This window comes from Camelus bactrianus, chromosome 25, assembly GCF_048773025.1.
Source record: "Camelus bactrianus isolate YW-2024 breed Bactrian camel chromosome 25, ASM4877302v1, whole genome shotgun sequence".
NCBI lineage: Eukaryota > Metazoa > Chordata > Mammalia > Artiodactyla > Camelidae > Camelus > Camelus bactrianus.
In genome coordinates, this window is record NC_133563.1 from 32992230 (window position 1) to 33012766 (window position 20537).

The window sequence follows — 20537 nt, forward strand, 5'->3', positions numbered from 1 at the left end:
AATGTTGCAAATCAGGGCTTTTATTCCCCAAGAGGCAGTTAAACATTTACCACCACACTATTGGGTAGATTGTATTATTTGTTCAAAAATATCCACCGTCTTCTCTGTGGGTCTGTAAGCTTCCCTTCCCTGTGGGAGGATGATATTTTTCACGCATTGAAGTCAGGCTTGACTATATGACTTGCTTTGGTTGATGGACTGTGACCAGAAGTACAGGTGCCATTTCTAAATAGAGAAACATGTGCCCATTTTTTTCTTTTCTTCTGCCACAAGCTGGCAAGCCCCATATAGTGCCTGCATCTTTGATCTGAGCCCTGGAATAAAGAGGACTTGGAGAAAAATTACAACCAACCTGTAAAGGATGTGGACATAAGCAAGGAATAAATCTTTCCTGTTATAAAAATTGGGAGCTTTTTGTTACTTTAGCATTACTGAGGTTAAGCTGACTGATATAGCAGATGGGACTTATCATTGAGGCTGCCAGAGCAGAACCTAAATTGTTGGGCATTAACTCTGGGGCTTGGGAGTGAGAAGCAAAAAATATGCATTGAAGGATGGAAAAACAGCAACTCATGTTATCTAGTAGCAACATATTTGTAAAACTGTCTCCTATGATCAGTGGGAAGACAGATGTACTGAATGACCCTGTGACTTTAGACAAAGAGGTTATGAAACAGAATGTTACTCACATGCCTAAGAAGCTATGGTCTACACATAATGAGGTACTATATGAAAATGTTGAGTTTAGGAAAGAATTGTTCATTTTGGAGAGATTGAAGGGAGTAGAAACGTCCAGAAATTTGAGGACTCACATGACTAGAGGATGTAATTGATTCTGATTTCCAAACAATAAAGGATAGCATTGAGGTCTTTAAGTGACAAAGGCTGATTAAAATTCAACCTTGTACCAAGAACCAATAGAAGGTATGGTCCTTCTATGAAAAACTCTGAATTGATTAAGGTGGCATCAGTTAAATCTTTTCAACTGGATGAAATGGCTCTGGGAAAAGAGATTATTAAGTGTGGTTCTCCTACTCAAGAAAAATAACCTCAAAATATCTGCAATTAAGTCTAGAGAGAATCATAACTAGAAAAGAATTGTGGATGTGACCATTGGCTCATGACATTTGATTTGAGATTCTATCACTTGTAACTTAGAACATTCTCCAGAATAAACTACATCGCAGGGTTATTGACAAGCTAAACTGAGATTGTATATGTAAAGCATTTAGTAAAAGTTCTTGGCACATAGTAAGTGTTCTAATAAATAGAAAAAATTATGAAGTCTTATGAGCTGAGAGTAGTTCTTTCGACCAACATGGGCCAGAGAGCAGTTAAAATCAAGAAATCTCAGTTAAAAATTTTAATTCTAATAATTTTAGCAAGTAGAAATGATCCTGTACTGGATCAGTGTGGTGTGATGAAAAGAACGTGGACATGTAGAATCTCATAGAGTTGAGTCTGAAATCCACCTCTTCTACTTGACAGCTGAATGGCATTGAACAAATTGCATACAAAAAAATTCTGGGCCTTGGTTCTCTCATCTATAAAATGGGGATACTATTATCTCTTTGTAGTGATTAAATAAGTAATAAAGCATGATGCATCATTTTTGGTGTCTAGACATTAAATAAATGCTAGCTACCTCTCTCCTTCTAAAGCACCTGCTACCACCACCAGCACATGCTGACCCTTCCTGACAAATTATAATTTTACCTGCCAAAGGAAAGCATGAGGGTTACTGCCCCAAAGCATCCTCCCCTGTGACGCCTCTGAAGAACAAGAAGGCTATTGAAGAGTTGGAAAGAGGGATTTATTGTTTATACCCAAGGTGCTTTCTAAGGAATATTTTATGATTTTCTTAGTATTTATTATTTTGCCAGGATCCAAACAAATAAAGGAACTTGATTTGCTTTAGAAGAAAAAGGAGAGAGAATCACAACAACTAATCATGGAGCCCATTTGTCCTGGGGGGAACACAGCCTGGTTTGCTGAGCCCACCTCTCACTGCAGGGTTAGCTTAGGTCTGGAGTAATCCATCCCAATCGACTTACAGCATTCTCACTGATGACCTTAGTTGTCTGATGACCTTGGTTGTCTAAGGATGGTCATTTGCCTACGTGGGTACAATAAAACTGAGCTAAAGTGTATATATTCCAGTATATTCCATGCTTGGGGTGAAGATTTCTTTCTCTTGCTGGCCGTGAAAAGGAAAGCACCAAGCTTCAGGACTGTTGACCGCCATCTTGGAACTATGAGAGGAACCCGCCTTAGGATGAATCCAGATGCTGAGGACAGTAGCACATGGGAGGGGAAACTGTGTGTAGCTGTGATGCCATCTTTGAGCTGATAATCATGCTGCGCCTTGAGCCCCACTCAACCTCTGGACTTACAGTTATAGGAGGTAATGGATTTCCCTATTTTCATGCCAGGCTATCCATCCATAGAAACTGATTGGTACTGACAATGGGGCAGCACCAAAAGGTCAAGTATTCCAGGGAGGCTGAGGGTCACAGCCCTGGAGTCTAGTCACCTGGGTTCCTCCCCTGCTTCCACCTTGTGCTAGCTGTGTGGCCTTGGGAGAATTACTCAGCCTCTCTTTGCTTCCATTTCTGCATCTGAGAAACAATGATAATAATAGCTCTTACCTCACAGAGTTCCTGAGGAGATATATTTGCATAACACACACAATACAGTGCCTGGCACGTAGTAAGTTTTAATATAATCTGATGCATTATCAAGATTACCTCCAGATGCAAAGATCATCCAAGGATTTACGGAGTGACCTTGAACTGGAGCCTCACTTCTCTCCCTCTCTGTCCTTGACTTGGCATATCTTCATTACTTTGGGTTTTGTTCTTATTCCTTTTCCTGATCTTCTCTCCTTCCCCTGTTTCTTTCACTAGCCATAAGTGGCATTGATTTATAACATTATTTGCTGTATTTTAAAATATGCAATTTTACATTTCTTCTTTTTAATTTAGGGAGTCAAAGATAGAACATTTTATATTTCCTTCAATAAAAAAGAACATTTTGGTTTGCTTTTTTTATATCCCTATTACATTCATCTACTTGGCTTTGGTCCAGGGTTCTACTCTGTCAAAATCACTTTAAATCTTGACACTGTCAGTTATTGCCTTTTCCATCTTTCCTGGCTTTGTATCAGCTGCCTTTTAAGCTTTCACCAAGTCCTTGACAAAGCCTGCAATTTAGGACTACTCTCTCAGTTATCAGGTTAGGTGTATGTGGTGGAAATCTCTAAATCAGTGCCTCTCAAGCTTTAGTGAGTATAAGAATCACCTAGAGAGCTTGTTGAAACACAGATTCCTGGGCCCCAGAGTAGCTCTGTAGTGGGGACTGAGAATTTGCATAGAAATGGTGCTGAATAGGGCTGCCCTAAACAGTGACTTAATCAAGTTAGTAGTTTATTTTCTCTTATGTTAAAGAAATTCAATGGCAGGTGGTCCCCGGCTGGTACCAAGGTAGCAGAACCTAGGCTCCTTCTGCCTTCTTTCTGCTGTACATGGCAGGTGATTTCCTATTCCAAAATGGTTGCTTGAGCACCAGCCATCATGTCCACATTCAAGCCAGTAAGAATGAGTAAGAGGGTAGGCTGTCCCTCTTTTAAAGAACATGTCTCAGAAGTTGTATGTAGCACTTCCCTTTATATCTTCTTGGGAAGAACTTGGTCATATAGCCAAATCACACTAGGTGGCAAAAAAAAAAAAAAATCTGGGAAACTCAGCTCTATTTTGGGTGTCACGTGCCCAGCTAAAAATCAGGGTTTTATGATATTAGAGGAGAATGCACTTCTGACATTATTGATTTTCAATGTAGTCCCAGCCTACCTCTTCCCAACTCTCCAGCTAGTGGTTTGTGATCTAAACCCCACTATGTGCTAGGCAGTTAACATCAAATTCTGAATTTCTAGTTCTGATCATCCACTGTTTTAGTCTGCTTAGGCTGCATAACAAAACACCACAGACTGGGTGGCTTAAACAATAGAAATTAATTTCTCACAGTTCCCGAGGTTAAAAATCCAAAAGCAGCAGCATTCAGTTCCAGGTGAGAATCTGTTCCTGGCTTTTCACTGTCCTCATATGGCAGAAAGAGATAAAGAGAGGGGGAGGGAGGGAGGGAACGAAGGGGGAGAGAGGGAGAGAGAGGGAGAGAGATGGAGGGAGAGTAGGGAGAGGGAGTGGGGGGGAGGAAGAGAGGAGAGAAGAGAGAGAGAGAAGATAGATAGAGCACGCTTTGGTTTCTCTTCTTACAAGGACACTAATCCTATCAGATCAGGGCCCCACCCTTACGACTTCATTTAACCTTGATTACCTCCTTGTAGGCCTCGTATCCAAATATAGTCACATGGTGGGGATTAGGGCTTCAGTATGTAAATTTGGGGAGGGGGTCACAATTCAATCCATATAGCATCCCCTTATGGGTAAGTATTATTACTTTAATTTTAGAGTTCAGGAAATCAAGTCTCAGAGAGTTTTAATGATTTTCCTGAGTTCTCAAAGTAACCAAATGCCTAAACTAAGATTCAAATGAAAGTCAAAGTTCAGGATCCTTCTAATGCATCATTCTGCATCACAGGAATTAGACATCCTATACATCTGTTTGTAGGATGAGCCTTGACTCAGCCAACTACTAGTGTGTAATACGCAGCTACAAATAAAAAAATCTCAGGGATAAGCATCTATTTCACTCCTGTGTCTGTGCATCGTCTGGGGACCGGCTGATCTAGGCTGCGCAAGACTGGGTGCCTGTAAGCTGGGTCAGGGTCTGCCCCACCAGCCTCTTATCTTCCTTGGACTTGTGAGTTTGTGAGACCATAGCCTTCTCATGCTCAACCATTCAAGCACATTTCAACCCGGGCTTGCAGTAGGTCTGCTTCTGTTTGAGGGCCAAAGAAAATCATATGAGCAAGACAAAAGTAAGCAAGATATTTGTCCCAGGAGGTAGTAAATATTTTTGAATGTTTTCTAATCTAGCCCAAGCCCATAGGCGGATGCACTGGAGTGGAAAGAGCACGAGACAGAGAATCAGGAGTCCCGAGGTCTGGTCCCAGGTCTGCTGCCCGTGGCTTGTGTGACCTTGGACACATTGCTAATCCTTTCCAAATCTCTAAGGCCTATTCAGGCTTTGGCTGTAAGAAGCTACAGCTTGAAAAAACAAATCACTGCCTCTCAAACTTCTAATCTCCTCTCAGTGTAGCTTAGTCTTTACTTATTCTGAGCGAAAAAACCATGGGGCTAATGGTCATGATTCTGTTAATGATCAAACTGGAGCATCGGGCAGCTGGTCCCGCTGGTCACATGAAGGTTCAGAAAGAAATGAAGCCATTGGGAAGCCAGTGACACCGTGACCTTCTGCTCCCAGGGCCCCAGCGCAGGCTGAGCCTCTGCTCAGACAGGTGAGCTTTAATTTTGGTGATTTATGATAATGCCTCTGAGTGCGCGGGTAAACACGCCAGGGTTTATTCTGCAGAATTAATGAAGTCTGATTAATCTTTCAGTCCCCAGAAGACTCTGTTCTGAGAAATGAAGCGAGACTGTCAGGCTTTCTGTGTGAATTATGGAGGGAGGATTCGTGGCACGGGAATCATCTGGAATCCTCACAACGTGATCTTCTAAATCCCTTGCGTCTTTGGGTGGATGTTTGCCATTAGAGAGGATGACTGCCGACTAGGGAGAGGCCCTTCTACCAGCACAGGGCGCAAGACAACAGCAGCAGTGACAGTTAATTGAGCCACTACCACGTGTCAGGTACTCTGTTCGGTCCTTCACACGCACTGTCCCAGTTATTGGAAGGAGCACACCCTTTGACTTGGATGGCTATGAGTTCAAATTCTGGTCTCACAGTGTACAAGCTGAGTAACCTTGGGGGTGCAGCGTGGGCATGGCTTTTGCCGCTCACCATATCTTCCACCCTCAGGTTCTCTGCCTACCCTAGGTCTACAGCATGCATAGTTTCAGCGTGTTGACACTTTGCTAGGAGAGAAAAATATGTAAACAGTGAATTACATTGAAAATAAAACTGTTGGACCCATGGATGGCTCTATGCTGCAAGCTGAAAAACTCAATTTATCTACAACACTGGGGCTGAACCTCTCTTAGAAAGAATATATATATATTCCAATATATATATATATATTATATATATACACACACACACATATATAAAATTGAATCAATATGCGGTACACCAGAAATTAACACAACATTGTAAATCAACTCTACTATAATAAAAAAAAATAAGAATTAAAAGAATTGGAGGTTATAAGACTTGCCTCGGAATGTATGGTTGCTGTTTTTGAAATACACAAATGGGATGGAGGAGGTTATGATGCAGTGGGAAGAGTGTGGTAATAGCAATTAGGGAGCTGAATCTGAGTCCTGATTCTGCTGAATAAAAACGTGTGATTTGAGGCAAAGTCACTTCTTGCATCTCAGTTTCCTCCCCTGTAAAGTGGGGAGTGTTAAGGCCTGTCCTGCCTGTTACACAGACTTCTTGCAGAGATCATAGGACATAAAAGCTGTCAGTGATTAGTAACTCCATTTTACAGATGGAAAAACAGGGGACAAAAATGCAAGAGATGGAACAGAAGAAACGTGGGTCTCCTAGCATTTCTCCAACTTCATCCTGTACCACTGTTCTTCCCACTCACTCTGCTCCGATTACATTGGCATTTGGTCCTTTTTTTGAATAAACCAAGCTCGTTCCCACCTCAGGGCCTTTACCCTTGCTGTTGTCTCTCCCTAGAATGCTCTTCCCCTAATCTTCCGTTCTTTAAGAAGGGGATGTCTCCGTCCGGTCTTTCAGGTCTCAGCTCAAACGTCGCTTGCTCAAAGAAGCCTTCCATAGACACCCATCAAAGGTGGTCCCTCTCCCAGTCGCCCTTTGAGCACATCATCCTACTATATTTTCACATAGTATTTATCCCTTCCTGAGATTATCTTAGTTATTTGTTGGCTTGTTAATTGTCCCCACTACTCTTTCTCCTTGAGAAGAGAGATCCTACTCATTTTCTGCTGCATTTCCAGTGCCAAGAACAGGACTTGGCACATGGTAGACACACAATAGTTTATTTTTTAATAAACGAATTAGCATGTATAGACTTCACTTATTCTTTTTAATAGCTTTATCACACGCCATGGGGCTGTATCACAATTCACATAACCAGACCTTTAGAGGTGGATACTCCATTTGTTTTCTGTCTTTTCCACTTTTGTTTATTTTTATTTTTAATTTTTTTTTTGCTATAACAAACACATGGGTATAATCTGTGTACCTTTCAGGTTGTAGCCATAGAGCACGTCCTCAGCAGTGGGACTGCTGGATCAAAGGGCATGTGCATTTACTAATTGTGAGAGGCAATGACAAATTTCCCCATATAATTTTTCCATCAGTTCACACCCCCATCAACTGTGTATGATGACAGCAGAGTAGAGTTCCAAGTCCCTGCCGATAACACATTCTTACTAAGAAGATGTTATTGCCCCCTGCATGCCCTCCAAAGTGCTCCATCTACTTTACGCCTTACCCGAGGAGGGGCTGTGTGCACTGCAACTCAGTGCACAATTTACATTCCCACCACCAAAGTACTTGTTATTTGTGGTCATTTTGATGCTGGTCATTCTGACAGGGGTGAGGCGATATCTCATTGTGGTTTTGATTTACATTTCCCTGGTGATTAGTGATGTTGAGCATCTTTTCATGTGCCTGTTGGCCATCTGTATGTCTTCTTTGGAAAAATGTCTGTTCAGATCTTCTGCCCATTTTTTAGTTGGGTTGTTTGTTTTGACATTGAACTGTTGTCAGTTTTTCTTTCTGATAGCTTTCTTCATTCTTTCCATCCCTAAACACCCACATAGAGCTTGGGCCATGGAGCTTGATATGCACAGAATTCATGTTGAAGCCCTAACATCCAGTGGGCTGTATTTGAAGATGGAGCCCTTAGGGAAGTAATAAAGGTTAAATGAGGTCATAGAGTGGGGCCCTGATATGATAGGATCCATACTGTTTTGATTACAATAGCTTTGTAGTATAGTTTGAAATTAGGACGTGTGATGCCTCCAGCTTTGGTCTTCTTTCTCAGGATTGCTTTGGCTATTTGAGGTCTTTTACAGTTCCACACACATTTTAGGATTTTTTTCTTCTTCTGTGAAAAATTCCATTAGAATTTTGATTAAATCTCTTGTAGGTAGCATATAGTTAGGTCTTTTTTTTTTTTTTTTAATACACCCATCCACTCTATGTCTTTTGATTGGATAATTCAATCTGTTTACATTTAGAGTAATTATTTATAGGGAAGGACTTACTAATTAATGCTACCTTTTTAATTGCTTTCTGGCTATTTTGTAGTTTGCTTGTTCTTCTTGCTGCCTTCCTTTGTGAATTGATGATTTTCTGTAGTGATACGCTTTCATTCTTTTCTTTATCTTTTGTGAATCTACTGTAGATTTTTGCTGTGTGGTTACCTTGAGGCTTACATAAAACTTCTAACAGTTACAATAGTCTATTTTATGCAGATAGCAACTTAACTTCGTTCACACAAAAACTCTACACTTAAAGGGAATTTTTGTACATATACTCAAATGCTTTACATTTCCTACATGAGACTGTTTCAAACAGATTCAAACACTTAATTATAATGTCTAAAGGGACTGTTTACTTAATTTGAGAGACCAAGAGAGAACTAGGTGACTGAGCGTTTGAAGGCAGAGCTGCCAAGAATTCCATTCTGTTGCAGATAAAATTAGCCCCCCCCTCCTAATTTTTGATGGATGTATTTACTTCCTTTTGCAAAGAGATGAAGTGTTTTTCAGGGCAAGACCTATGTCTTTCAATTTTGCATCAACACCAAGTGAAATTCATGGGTAGAGTAAGATGTTTAACTTTATGTTAGTAAGGTATTTATTTAAGTTTATTAATAAGTATTGGACATATTGGGTTCTGTAAGTTTCACTGTTTTCACTGTTTTCAAGGCAGGAGTTCTCATCCTAACTGCACGTTAGAATCTTCCAGGGAGCTTTCTAAAATACTGGTGCTCAAATCTGCATCTCTAGATGTGCTGACTTACCTGTTCTAAGGGAGAGCCTGCATGTGGTGATGGTTATCAGCTCCCTAATGATTCTGAGTGGCCATAGGTGAGCTCCATTGGAAGGAGGAAGATGTAAGGTTACAATGAGTCAGCAGAACTGAATTCTGGTCTGTGTTCTGTCTCCAACTTGATGTGTAACCTGAAGCAATTTACTCTTTCGACTTGTGTCTTCCTTCTTATCTGTAAAATGTGAGCATTGGAATAGAGTGGTAAGTTTTAATCTTTTTAGTTCAGGAACTCAGTATGAATACTGATCCTGTCTCTAAGATGCCTATGCACATTTGCAGAAAGTTTGCATACTATTTCAAGGAATTCATGAAGTCTCTTGTATTTGTCAGGGTTCTTTTGGTCACAAGTGACAGGGACCCAGCTGAAAATGGAATATTCCAAAAGGCAATGTCATGGTTTATAGTCCTCAAAAGTTTTGAAGAAGCTATAGTGTTAGGCATGGCTGGATCCAGGATCCCAAAAGGTGCTCTTAGAGGGTTGGCTCTATCATTTGGCACTACTTTTCTTTTTCAGAAGGTAAATTTTAATAAGACTTTATTATCACTTTTATGAAAATTACATATGCTTGAGGTAAAAAAAGTCGAGCAATACAGAGGAATATAAAGAATGAAATAACCCCACTGTCTAGAGATAACCATTTTGGTGACCAGCCTTCCACATATCACTTTCTGGTAACATTTATCAGCTGCTTCCCACGTACCAGACACTGTGCTAATCAGTTTGTTTTCACACTACTTTTTGAGTTGTTGGCTTTCTGTTCAGGAAGGGTCTCCCCAAGTGACAGCAACTATGTCTGTCAGCAACGCAGGTTGACGTTCCACCAGTTGAGCCATGCCAACATAAAGAGCACATCTTTTTCTCATAGTTCTGTCAAAAGTCCAGCCCAGGCCTGATGCCTTCCCCGTGGATAAACGGATGGCTGCTGTATCAGCCACTTGCCTACCACTGTAACATGGGGTGGACGGGCTCCACTTGAACCATGCAGGGAGTGCAATGGTGTGGTCTCCCCCACCCCCTACACTACAAATTAGGGTATTGTTACCATGAGATGATGTGGTCTGGGAAGGCAGACCACATACAACCATCTCACATTTGAAGGCTGTATATCTGTGGAACCCTAGGGGTGCACTGCTCCAAGTTGAACACGTCCAGACTAATGAGCCCTGAGGTCCCTCTCAGCACTAACAATCTATAATGGTAGACAACATGGTGCTCTTAGAGTCCTATTTTTGTGAAAAAAAAATCTGTATCTAATAAAAGCTATTGATTTTTTTCCATCTGTGTTTAATTTCACATTTCACTTATTTTCCAGAGTGCCATTTTCTGGGGTGCTGGATCTGTTAGCCCTGTGTTTTCAGATGGCAATGATGAAGCTTAAGGAGGGTTGGGAAGTCACAAAAAACCCGTGGAAGAAGTACAAGAGCTTGGGATTTGAATCCTGGCCTCCCAGGTCCAAGCACAATGCTGTTTCCATGAAAATACTGCCTGATGAAAATACCGTCCATGTCACAATTCTGATACTCTTTTGTCTTCGAGGTCTTCAGAGTTCTGGATATTTACTATTCCTGCTCTTTCCATAACAGCTCACACACATTCTCTCCATCAGGGACCTGCGTTTGAGTCCCAGCTCCGGCACTTAGTAGGCTGAGTCAATTAACCGCTGTTAACATCTTGCGATGGTTCCTTCTAGTCTTTGTCTTATACATTTTGCTTTTTTTTTTAAGTTTTTTTTTGGCGAGGGGAGGAGGAAGTTAGATTTATTTATTTATTTATTTTTAGAGGAGGTACTGGGGATTGAACCCAGGACCTTGTGCATGCTAAGCATGCACTCTGCCACTTGAGCTGTACCCACCCCTCCTCGTCTCCTACATTTTTAATTATTCAGATATTATTGCATAATTTTGCATCCTGCCTTTCTCACGTAAGTTAAGCTGTTCATTTCCTCATGTTATTGAAAGCTTCTCTTTATGTTTTATTTTAAATGACCACTTATTGTACGTGTGTGTGTACATGTCCCTTCCTCTGTTACCAGGAGTTTCACACAGGGAGCGACATGATTAGATTTATGCTGGTAGCTCTCTGGAGGGCAGCTGGGGAAGGGCATTGATTGAGAGGGACCAGGGTAACTGAGAAGTAGTTTTTTTTTTCCACATGCAAAAATATTTATATATATCGATGTCTTGATGTTCAACCAAAAGGGACCAGTTACTCATCTGGTTAACATGTACAATGTAACTATATTCACCCCCTCAAAATAATATAGACCTACTTTTTTAATTTTTAAAATTTATTTATTTTTTGAGAAGTAGTTTCATTAAATGATTATTGAAAGTGGAGTCAGAGCAGCATTGCTGAAGAGGACTTTAAAGGTCTTTTAGTTCAACTCCCTCCTTTTATGGTTGAAGAATCAATCGGAGACTCAGACAGGTCAAATGACCTCACCAGGGTCTCCTAGCCTCACGTGGGGCTCCCTAACACTCAGTTCAGTACCCTTTCTATCCTAGGCCAACTTCTATCCATGTGATGGCTGAACATCCCCTAAAACCCACTCCCAGGGGAATGTTTCATTAGCAAATAGAGATCTAGTCTTGAAATACATTTTGCAGTTCTTTCTTTTTCTTTTTTTTTTTTTTTTTTACAAATTATCAGTGTGATTAGTAATTACTGGCTGCTGGCTGCAAATAATTTCCTGCCTACCCAAACAAAGCAAATTAAGGGGAACAAATGATGTAACCCTGTTTAAAAAAAGCCATTGAAATGTTCTCCAAAGAGAAGAAGCTATTATTATCCCAGACTTATAAATGGGAAGATGAGAATAGGAAGGCTGGGCAACTTGTCCAAAGTGATCAGCCCAAATTAGAAGTCAGAATTCCTGATGTCCGCCCGAGGGCGAGAACTCTGCGGGCAGTTTGGCTTTGCTGGCCACAGGGAAGGCCAAGTTAAACAGGACATAATTAGGGACAAAATCCCATGCTTTCTCTTGCTCTGTGACCCCCCGACTAAGCAGCTCTTGCCAAATTTCTTGGCTGCTGTATCCGCTTTCTGACCCTCATGCAGTCAGCGAGATGAAGCCAAGACAATCGAGAGTGGACAGCTCCTCCACTGCCTCCTCTCCGGGCTCCGCTGGGCTGGTGGCTTCATCTCTCGGACCTCAGATGTCCCATCTGAAAAGGGGGATGAGCGCTAATTGCCCGCCCAGCTCAGTGATCCAAGAGGTAAATTGAGAGTACATTTCCAAAAGGCATTTGCTGGCAGGCGATAGAACGCCAGTCCGAAAGAGGTTAGGCAGAGGTTAGGAAAGGGAAATTTACAGCAAGAGCTTGGTGCCAGCAGCGATCACCTTTCCCTGACAAAGTTAGGGTCATAATAATAATAGGCCTTGCTTACAATCCTGACTGGACAGGAAGTCCAAGCCTTGTATGACTTACTAAATCCTTGCAAACTATGAGGTGCCTCATTTTACCAGCCTTGTTTGACATGCTGATGGGGCGGGGGGCAGACCAAGGCTTAAAGACCAGGAAGCCATCAGGCAGAGTTGCAAGGCTGGACTCTCTGACTCCAGACCCCAGGCTCCAGGCCTCCACACTCTGCTGCCTTCTGGGTTTGAGGAAGGAGAGACAGGCATGTGTAAAGTGTTTGTGTCCTGGCATTATGACAGGTTTTGAGGGAGATATAATTATCCCTGATTGGCAGCTGAGAAAAGCGAAGCTGCCTCTGCAAAAGAAAAGTATTTGTCTCACCCTAGGAGCTGGGATTTAAAGGAACAGGTGCCTTATTTATTTATTTTTTCCTTATGGTTTGGGTCCAAACCCAGACAGTGTCTGTGACTAAAAGGAAAGCAACTTGACCTTGGTTGGCTTACGCTGGGATCCTGCAAGCTGAGTACGGTGGCTCCTCCGGCATGAGTGTAACCGTGTGCATAATTAATAAATGAACATGTACTGAGCACGCCCCGGGGTGAGGCCCTGTGCTGATCAGGCACATTTGCACCTCAGTTAGAACTCACAGCAACTCCATGAGATGGTATTAGTTCCATTTTACAGATGAGGAGATTGAGGCTCAGAGAGGTTGTGACATGTCCTGGGTCACTGTAATGGCAGAGACAGAGTTTGGATCCACAAACGTCCGATTCTGGATTGAGGACACTTTCTATCATTCTTCAGTGGTTTCATTTGGAATCAGCACCAAAAAACTTCTAGGTCCCTGGTTAGTGAGAGCAAAACAAACCACAGAGATGCTTTATATCCCACTGAATTTCAGTGGAAGGGCTGTCCAGAGCCAGGAAATGCAGTGGTCCTTGAGTTTTGGTGAGGGAGAGTTCCAAAATTCTTTGACACTTTTCTCCAAAAAATGCACTAGCACAGATACACAAACTCTTGGTTAAAATCTGGGGAAAAAATGACCGTTTCCTTCATTTTCTTGTGCCTTCACATCAAATGTGAATTTAGTATGAAGAAAGGAAGCTATAGTATATTTCACACTAGACCATGAGTTCTTGTATTAGTCACGGTTCTCGAGAGAAACAGAACCAATAAGGTGTGTATGTTTATCAGTCTATCCATCTATCTATCCATCTATCTATCTATCCATCTATCTATCTATCTATCTATCATCTATCTATCTAGAGGGAAGAGAGTTATTTTAATGAATTGGCATTTGTGATTGTGGAGGCTGACAAGTCCAAAGTCTGTGGGACAGGCTGGCAGGCTAGAGACCCAGGAAAGGGTCGATATTGTAGCTTGAGTCCAAAGGCAGTCTAGAGGGAGAATATTTTCTTCTTCCAGGGATCTCAGTCTTTTCTCTCAAACTCTTCAACTGATTGGATGGAGCCCACCCACTTTATGGAGGGTCATCTGCCTTATTCAAAGTTGACAGATCTGAATAGTAAGCACATCTAAAAAACTACCTTCACAGCAACATCTGGATTGATGTTTCGCCAAACACCTGGGCACTATGGCCCAGCCAAGTTGACATGTGAAATTGATCTTCGCAGCTCTTCAAAGCAGAGCCTGGGTCTCATCTGACTCTGTCTCCCCAGGGCTGAACACTGTGCCCTGTACACTCTGGACGGATAGGTGCATGAATGACCTTAGAGGAAAACTCCCAGAATGACCTTGGAGGAAGTAAGATCAGAGAAAGAACATTGTGCTCATCCCAGAAGATCGGACATGAGTCCATGAAGCAATGGGGAATCACTGGAGGGTTGTGGGTTAGGGAGGTGTACGTGGCAGTGACGTGCAGGGACCTGGGTAAAGGCGTGGCTTTGCTGTGACCTTGCAGATGTATGTCATCAGAGCAGCCTTGGCAAGGATCCATGCCTGCTGAGACCTGCAGAGCAAGGGCTGGACTGGAGCCTGGCCGTCTGGAGGTCCAGTCTCTGTGCCTCTCTGCGACCAACAAGCTGTGTGCCCTTGGTGGGTTGCCTCACCTCTCTGGATTCAAGTCTTGCTCCCATGGTTTGGTCATAAACTGGCCAGCTATAGGCAGGATCCATGCTCCAATGGGTTTTACAGATGCAAGTGACTTTTAAAAAGCAGTTTAAATAAACTGCCAATGTTAAAAAATGGGTGGGGGGAGGGTATAGATCAGTGGTAGAGTACATGCTTAGCATGTGCAAGGTCCTGGGTTCAATCCCCAGTACCTCCATTTAAAAAACACCCAAAACCGAATTTACCACCCATCTCCTCAAAATACCAAACAAACAAACAACCGAATAGATTTCACAGAAAAGTAAGGACCTATGGCTTCTCTGAAGCATTGCAAAGGGCTGACTCCTCTGGGCCTGACATTACCGGGTAGACAGGGCAGCTGCTGCCTCTGGACAAAGCTCTCGGGCTCCCCCCTCCTAGACCCGCATTCCCTCCAGGGTCTCCCCGACACAGAGGCTGCAGGCAGCCGCTAGTCGGCACTGAGCCTGCATGGCTGTTGCCGGTGCTTCTGCATTACCCACCAGGCGTCTGCAGGCCTTGGAGGTTATGATCCTTGCTCTACATGCCCCTGAGGTCTTTCTACACTCGTGCCGGTGCACCTGCTGACTGGCCCCACTGCGCGTCAGGCAAGGAGCGAGGCAGTCTGTGTGCGTCTCAGAGGCAACACTCCAAGATGCTAAACAAAAGTTGAGCAGGCTGGGTATAGAGGAGCATGGGGTGGGGCTGGCACGGGATTGGGAGCAAGCAGTGGGACGGACCTTCTCTGGCCAGTTGGATGGCTCACAGCTGGGACAGCGCTGAAATAATTTTCTCTCATTTTCTGACTGCTCTGGGAGTTCTTACATAACGTGATTTTTATTTAAATTTTTTTTAATTCTTATTTTTTAATTAAAGGGTAGTTGATTTACAATGTTAGTTTCAGGTATACAGCAGAGTGATTCAGTTATACATATACATACATATACGTATATTTTCAGATTCTTTTCCATTAAAGCTCATTACGAGAAGTTGAATATAGTTCCCTATGCTATACGGTAGGCCCTTGTTTATCTGTTTTATATACGGTAATGTGTATCTGTTAATCCTGCACAAAATGATTTAAAATTTTTTTTTAATTCATTTGGGGGGTAGGTAATTATGTTTATTCATCGGCTTATTTAATGGAAGTACTGGGGCTTGAACCTGAGACCTCGTGCATGCTAGGCATGCAACTCGACCACTGAGTATACCCGCCCCACCTCAAAATGATTTTTAAATCCACATCTTGATACCTTAAAGAGTTTGGGAAAATTTTAGTTATTTCCCCAAATGATCCAAATTTGGGGAATCTGTACAGGAAATTTGCCCGCTTAGTCACAGTTACTCATTCCCCCCTGGGGGATGCCCAGGGTGTAGCCGTGGCTTTTTGAGCCCTGCCCTCAAGCATCTATACTTGCTCAGTGAGAAGTACATGTCCAAACGGCATTGTCTAGGATTCTTTTGGTGACAAGCGACAGAAAGCCAATTTAAAATGGATCAGGCACAGGGAAAATTTATTGGAAAGAGTTTTGCTAATATCCCGCAGGAAGAACTTTGGGGGACACGGGATTATAAAACAGCCCTTGATCTGAAGGAATGCAGGCTCTTTCCCAAGGGCTAGGGGAGCCCATAAGAAAGATAATAGCGTGATTTCTGCCTGGAAAGCACATGGTATTTGGAGCCAGGAAGCCCAGCTTTGTTGTCCACTAGCTTAGCAAATAGAATAAAGTCTCAGTTTCACCACCTCTAAGACAGGGACAGCTTCTTCCTTGCAGAATTGTTTTGAGGGTTAACACGATGCATGTAAAGTGCTTACTTGTGGCACACAGTAAGAGCTCAATTAATGCAACTGTGGTTGTTATTGTTCTAATAGCCAATTGGTTGTTCTGGAGTTGCTGAGATCCCCATGGTCTGGAGGAGGGTTCAGAAAAGAGATGGGCTTCCGCTGGGCCTTGCAGGCTAGGGAGGAGGCGGGTGGGCAGTCAGCAGGGTGGAGTCACCCGGGGAGGGCACAGTGTGCGCACGGGGTGGGGTCAGGAGCCAGCACTGCGTGTTCAGGGGACAGGGCAGGCTGACCTGGCTGGAGAGGAGGGTTCACACAGGGGCAGCTGGTTAGAACAATACTCGGCCCTTGTGACAGCTGGTTAGAACTGCCCGGTAATCCTCTCTGAAACGCCTGCCCCTTTGCCAAGTAGAAATTGGCATCCTTTGCTCTGGCCGGGGACTCTCTCTCCCCTGCCTGCGTCCATGCAGGCTTGGGCAGTGGACCCAATGAACTGTCCTCGTCCTTTGCCAAGTATCCAATTAAGAATTGCATACCTGGCATTTCTGTGGAGCTGGCCTTGGGAGTGTGTCCAGAGAACGGGTCAGCCAGGCTCAAGGAGGGCAAGGTTCAGTGACCACGGAGTGGCCAGGCTGGGGACCCTCTGACTTGGGATGACTTCTGCCCAGGCTCTCTCCCTCTCTCTGTGCAGTTACGGACGGAAGTATCAGTGCAGGATTTAGACACTGTGGTATCCAGGACATTTTTCTTGGAAGAGCCCAGGGAAGCCACGCAGCCCCTACCAATGCCGAGTTCAACTATCACTGTGGGAAACGCAGCTGCAGCTCCTGTTTGCAAACCTCCCAGGAGGGGCTCACTGCCTCCCACAGCAGCCCTTCACTCTCCTGAAAGCCTTAGCAATTTGCAAGCTTTTCCTTACACTGAATTAGGTACCGACACTTACTCATTTCTTGTACCGATTTTGGTTTCATTTCTATGTGTCACATAGTTGCAAGGGTGGATAACGTGATCTGAATAGCTCTGAACAGGGCCCACAATCTAGGAGAGGAGATGTGTAAATAAACAATGTGATGAAGGGAGTGAGAAGGAAAGGAGGGCCGTAGGTTCTGGCTGAGAACAGAGCCACGCCCACCTCACGGCTCCAAACTGGACACTTGTCCCCAGGGGTCCCTTTGAGGCAAGGCCAAGAGGGAAAAGACCACTCAGGTCTTGGGACAGGAGGCTTGCTGGACATGGCCCTTCTTAGAATCTCCCCCAGTAACAACCACCCTTTCGATTTTTACTCTCTGCGAAAGGATAAGCGAATCCTCTCATCAGTGACGGCCCTTCATTTCTTCTATGGGTTGAATAAGACAGTCCGTGCCCACAAGGAGATCACAGTTGGTGTAGCTGATTTGCAGTGTTAGTTTCAGGTGTACAGCAAGGTGTTCAGTTACACATATGCATATACATGTATTTTCTTTTCAGATTCTTTTCCATTATATGTTATTTCAAGGAATTGAGTATAGTTCTCCGTGCTATACAGTAGGTCCTTGATAAGTGCTCAGGCATCCGGCCGTGAGAACAACAGGCCTTCAGATGCCAGCCCCTGGCAGGGCCTGGCAGGTCCACACCAGGCTGAGGGATTCTCCCCGGGCTGTCTGGGTCTATCTGTGATCCCAGCGATTGGAAATCGTGGGGTCTGTTATTGACCCTGAGATACAGGAACCTGTGGATTCCTCAGTTCCGGTGCAGCCTCCTGGAAACCCAGGCACCTGTCTGTCTGCCTTTCTCTTTTTCTCAAAGGAAAATGAACCAGGGGAGGTCCCCTTCCAGAAGAGGACACTAGGAGCTTGCTGAAGTCTTTACAAGGGTCACACACTCAGAAACTCCAGTGTCAGAGATGAATTACCCAGTAACTCAGTCTAGCATCCAATTTTACAGGTGAAACTGTGGTGCAGGGAGCAGACGGGGCTCACCACCCCCTAGAAGGGGCTGCCCCTGACTATCGGTTTAATGCCCTTTCTCCACCTTCTAGTGCTGGGCACTAACTTGTGTCCATCAGCCCTAAACCCACCTTTTCTACCCTGCTCTGAGATGCTTGGACTGATACTCTGAAACCACATTTCCATTCCCCCAACGAACTCTGCATTGATTTCTCCAGCAGCAGGTGTCAGAGGGAGTCTGTGAAGACACGGGGGAGCGCTCACTCTGTTCCTGCTTCGGAGCATGACCCCACAGCTCCTCCCACTGTTCACTACAGTGGACCCCGGCAGTCCTATGGGTTCAGGTGACAGTTTCCACTCCCCAGGATCAGCCTTATTATGCCCCCAACAAAGAAAGACCCCTCCCAGACAACTTCAATCCCTTCCTTAGACGTCTGTGTTCCAACTTCCTGGGGGCCCCTCCTCAGAGGTTCTAAACGTCAGTAATCCCAGCATCTCCTTCCGTTTCCCTGGGCTGGGGGCTGCTTCTGCAGTTGCTACTCTGTAATTTCCTAGCATCTCCCCCTACTTTTTTTTCTTTCCAGTTCTCGCCCACCTGGTAGATGGTTTTTTTTTTTTTTTTTTACTAGCTTTTCTCTGTTCAAGTGACTGGCGGAGTTTCTATCTCCTGATGGGACCCTGACTGACGCACTACTCCTTCATTTCAAGTATAATTTAAAAAGCTCCATCGCATCCTTTTTCTCCTCTGGCCCTCATTTCCTTCTTGTGAAGCAGGGCTTATTCATGTTATTAGGGAAACTGAGGCCTGGGTAGCTCAGGCCACGCTTCCAAGGCCCCTCAAGTCATAAGTGGTGGGGCCCAACTCGACTCCGGGTCCCCCTGCCACCAAGGGCATGCGCGTCCTTCCAAAGCCTGGCTGCTTGTTCTGGTTACGAGGGAAGAATCCAAGATCCCCACCTTGGCTGTTAAAGCTGAGGTTACTATGCACTCTGTTACAAGCGTTATAAACCCTGTGCTTTAGGGACTACAGTCCTTGGAAATAAGGAGGCAGGAACTAGGACTTGTTAGTGAGTGCCCATGATAAATTCCAGAAGGAAGAAGGCATCTCAATAAAATCGGCTTATTGTATGAGGCTTATGCATTCTGAAAGGAAGATACTGTGAAAATGACGTACGTTCTTGCTTAGTTCTCGTTCTTCTCTCCGTGACATTATACTGGCTGCACGTTTTACCACAAGCATTTTAGTCGCACGTTTTTCTGTGGGTCTTGTATTTATGGGAGTTTTGGAGCATGTGAAGAAAATGTGTGTTTATCCATAGTATCAGGGATTAGGGTTTCCCCTTACTGGGGTATTCTGTTGGAGTGACCATAATCCTTACTTTGACTGACCATTTGAAAACAGAATAAGGTGGCAAACACTTACGTGGTATTTACAAGGTCCCAGGTGCTGTTCTAAGTGCTTTCTGTATATTAACTGACATACTTTCCACAATAACCCTAAGACAGGACTGTTCTGTCTTTTTCATTGATGTCATTATGGCATAGGGAGGTTAAGGAACTTGTCCAGGGCTACACAGCTGGCAGATATTAGAGCTGGGACTTGAACCCATGATATCTGGTTCCAGAATTCTTGGTCTAATCCAAGACACTGATCCTATTCCTGAGCTCACTCCTTTTTTTCTTTTTTCTTTTTGACATTTCTAGTTGCCAGCAGAGGCAGGTTATATGATCTCAAAAAAAAAAAAAAAAAAAAAAATAGAAAGGCTGACCCAAGCTTGTAGGGTGTGCAGTAGGGTGGTGTAATGTTACTTTGACACAGAGCTGCCAGTGTTGGCCAGACCCCTCGGTGCTGGGGAGGGTGCCGGACTGACTGTGTTCATCATCCCGACTGTTCGTGCCTCTCTGTGCCCCACCCTTTGGAAGCGCTCTGCCTTGCTGACTCTGGGCTGGCTCTGTGACTTGTATTCAATTCCCATGTTGCATAACAAGTGGCCATAACCTTAGCAGCCCCAAACAACATACGTTTATTACCTCACAGTGTCTGTGGGCCAAGAATCGGGGCATGGCTTGGATGTGCCCTTTACTTAATGTCTGCAATCAAGGTATTGGCTGGGCTGTCTTCCTTCCTGTAGCTCAGATTCTCTTCCACATTCCCAAGGCTATTGGCAGAATTCAGTTCCTTGAGGTTGTAGGACTGAAGTCTCTGTTCTCTTGCTGGCTATCAGCTGGGGGCTACTCTCAGCTCTGAGAAGTCGCTCATGGTTCCC

General features: G+C 43.9%; 1 protein-coding gene across 11 annotated transcripts in view; it reads left to right on the plus strand.

The window, feature by feature from the left end:
* Positions 1-4775: 4775 nt before the first annotated feature.
* Positions 4776-20537, plus strand: part of LOC123613546 (uncharacterized) — a 32045-nt gene continuing 16283 nt past the window's right edge. For 6 of the 11 annotated variants that reach the window (XR_012502295.1, XR_012502298.1, XR_012502296.1 and 3 more), the window contains exons 1-2: positions 4780-5416; positions 5519-5768. The gene's annotated coding sequence lies outside the window, so the exon portion shown is untranslated. Of the gene's footprint in view, positions 5417-5518; positions 5769-20537 lie in introns of all 11 variants that reach the window. The other 5 variants (XM_074353119.1, XM_074353120.1, XR_012502300.1 and 2 more) reach the window with 4 other exon arrangements.